Genomic DNA, 3,387 nt, shown 5'->3' with positions numbered 1-3,387 from the left:
CTGGCATGTGGTGCTGGGGGATTGAACCGCGGTCCCTGTGCTTTGCTAAACTTGTTCTAAGTAGGTGCTCTAGACCACTGAGCCATCTCACCAGCCCAAGATGGTTTTTTAATTTAAATGGAAGTTAAATTTAATTTTGCTCTTAATTTTCAAGGGCTTCAGCCCACCGTCAGCTGGCTCCATGACAGAAGCAGCATAGAAGGGCATTGCAGAAAAAGCTCCTCACTTTATCAGTAACCAGGGAGTACAGAGAGAAGGGAGGACCAGGAGTATGAAAGGTGCACCTCTCAAAAAGAAAGTTAATGATAGTGCACAAAGTCCGTTCCTGAGAGAATGGGTTGTTTTAAAAAAGGGAGCCTAGCCCCAGAAACTGACTTCCTGTCTCACCAGGTGATCTCTTTCACACCTCCTCCTGCCATTATGATGCAGAGCATTACTAGGGCCTCACTAGAGCTGAGCAGAAGCCAGTGCCAGCCCTTAAACTTCCAAACCTGTGAGCTAAAGAACCACTTTTCTTTATCAACATCCAACCTCAAATATTTTATTGAAGCAAAACAAAATAAATTCATATAATGCAGAGGTGCTTTTCCCCTGAATTGGAGGAAGAAAGCACTACGAGGTGCACAAAGCAAGCCAGTGAAAGCCATCAGGGCCTCGTCTGGTCTAGGACAGGCGCTGGTGAAGAAATCCTGGGGCTCCAGACCCTGCAGCTCCAGTTGGGCATTTTTCGATGTCTGCTCCCAAGAGGACATTCAGACCTTTGTATGTGATGGTTGTGTGAACCATCGCCTTCAATGGTCCTTCTTTAAGAGCAGCGCCGGGGCGACACTAAGTAGGCTCACACAGTTCACTGAAGCTTCAGCCCCTTTGATCACAGAGGAGCACTTCCAGCAGAAGAACAGGTGTTTCTATAAAAGCTGATGCGTTTTCTCCTTTTTCCTGTTCGCTCTTCCTCTTGTCATCTGTAAGGAACCCGAAGTTGAGAAAGCCCACGTAGTAGAGCGGGCTGCCTAAGGTTTGTCCTTACCTGAGAAACACCCAAGTCAAACTCACCGCCGCAAGGTACGTGGCGCGCGAGGCCGTCGTGACATCATATCCCTGCGCCGCACAGGCGCCGCGGGCGGAAGGAGGAGCAGTTAGGTTCGTCGCCTCTTCAGTTGGCCGGTCGCTCCTTCCGTCATGGCGCCCGCGCTCTGGAAAGGGCTTTTAGCCCTTGGCCTCTTCGGCCTAGCCCATGCCGCCTTCTCAGCTGCGCAGCATCGTTCGTACACGCGATTAACAGAAAATGAAGATGAAGCTCTGCCGCTGGACATAGCTCTTCAGACGCTTCTGGCCTTCGCAGTTACGTGCTACAGCCTAGTTCGCCTCTCGGGGGAGTTTAAAGACATCGATACCGCTTCCAAACTGAAGAAGAAGACCTGTGACGCCTTGAGGAGTCGCCCGTCGTTTTACGTGTTCAACCATCGTGGTCGAGTACTGTTCCGGCCTTCGGATGCAGCCATTTCTCCGAACCAAGATGCCCTGCCTTTTGGTACACCATTGAAGTTACGAAAAATCGAGTCACTGGGCCATGAAGGTTTTTGAAATCTGAATATGGAAAGAGGACGCAGAGCTGAATGTTGGCACTTGGCGTTGGGATTCTCAACCTCCCCCCAACCAGTATTCACATTGACTTTTCAGACCTGATTCAAAAAAGAAAGATTCGGCCCCCATTTGTGCTCTGTTAATAATATTGTTAATGAGTCTTTATCTGTATAGGGAATTTTTCCATATGGCACATTTGCATCCGTGGTAGAATTCATTAATTTGAACACATGAAAAATGGTAATGATTTTTGTGTTCATTTATTTTCTTAGATTTCTTTTGGGCAGTTTTTAAGAATCTCCTTTTAAGTTACTATATAACCACATTTCACTGCCCAGATGACAGTAAAATGATCTTCAGTTCTCCTCAAATTCCGAAGTGATGACTTTTTTCTTTCTTTCTTTCTTTCTTTCTTTCTTTCTTTCTTTCTTTCTTTCTTTTTTTACTGTCCCCTAAAAAGTGGTTCTGCTTTTGCAGATATTTGTCAGTTTTTCGTTGATTAACAACCTCTCACCCCATCCCTATGCTCTGGAACATCAGCTATCTTGTTTGGTAACAAATATATTTAATAGGCTTATCTTGTTATAAACCTACTTGCATTCTCTTTGGTTGTAAGAAATTGCCATCATTATAGAGTATAAGAATAGTTGATGATAGACCAAAATGCCATTTGTGATTTCATTATCCTGCCTATGTAGAATAGTAATGAGGGAAATTGATTCAGCCATTTTAATTTTCAGAGTCTGTTTATTAGTAACTTAGCTAGGCTTGATGGCATGCACCTGTAACCCCAACACTCAGGAGGCTGAGACAGGAGGGTGGCCAAGAATTCTTGAACAGGCTGAGCTACAGAGTGAGTTCAAGGCCATCCTGAATTACATAGTGAGACCCTGTCTAAAAAAACCAAAAAACAGTATGTTACTGAAAATAAAAGACATACTAATCTAAAGGCAGACTTAAAGGAATTGGGTCAAATATGTTGTAAATTCTTGAAACTAATATATTAAGTTTTCTAGATTCATTTCAGAAATTAGGATGTAGCTTCTAATTTATGGTAGGCTTACTGTTTTCCATCTTGATACTGAAGGTGAAGATGATACATAGTTGAGGGTTTTTTTAGAAATAGTCATTTTACTCTTAGAAAAGTTTGAATAGCTCTTTGAGCTGAAAAACTGGAGGAAGCTCAACTTTATTTCTGTAGATAACATTGTTTTCATTGAACTGTACAAGTATAAAGACAATATGTTTTATTGGATTCAGTAGTTGTAAAGGGAATAACTGTATGCAGACTTGGAAAGGAAAAATTGTGTAGGCAAGAGTCATGAGATACCCTTCCACTTGATGGGGCGTCTTCCATGAGAAATGAATCCCAGTTCTTCTGTCCTGCCTGAGAATACACAGCCCCAAAGGAAGAGGTGCTTCTGACCCTGAATTTTCTTGTTGCTGTTGTTTACCAGCCCAAGCTGTGTACCACTCTGCTCTCTAAAGAGAACAAAGTCAGAATCCATTGATAATGTGAAATTATTTAGACATGTGTTGAAAATGTAAAGACAGGAATCAAAGGATAACGAATTCAAAATACTGTGCAAAAAGCCAGTCTCTTATATTAGGCTTATCTATCATTTCCTTGGGTACAATTTTTTTTTCTGTATTTTTTTGGGGAAAGGGTCTACAGGATGTTCAGGGTCTCACTACTAGATTGGACTCGTAGTGATTCTCCTGTTGATAGCCTCCCAAGTGCTGGGATTACAGGCATGCACCACCATGCCCAGTCTCAGTGGAATCTCAGCGCACCCCAGGGGT

At 43.2% G+C, this 3,387-nt stretch overlaps 1 protein-coding gene and 1 pseudogene across 5 annotated transcripts in view; both read left to right on the top strand.

Annotated features, from left to right (window-relative positions):
* The window catches only part of Phactr1 (phosphatase and actin regulator 1), a 575,214-nt gene that overhangs the window by 412,172 nt on the left and 159,655 nt on the right, over positions 1 to 3,387 (top strand). The window lies entirely within an intron of this gene.
* On the top strand, positions 1,142 to 1,965 carry LOC105741785 (annotated as a pseudogene).

This window comes from Octodon degus, unplaced genomic scaffold, assembly GCF_000260255.1.
Source record: "Octodon degus isolate 3935 unplaced genomic scaffold, OctDeg1.0 scaffold00023, whole genome shotgun sequence".
NCBI classification, from domain to species: Eukaryota; Metazoa; Chordata; class Mammalia; order Rodentia; family Octodontidae; genus Octodon; species Octodon degus.
This window is presented reverse-complemented; position numbering and strand designations above follow the sequence as displayed.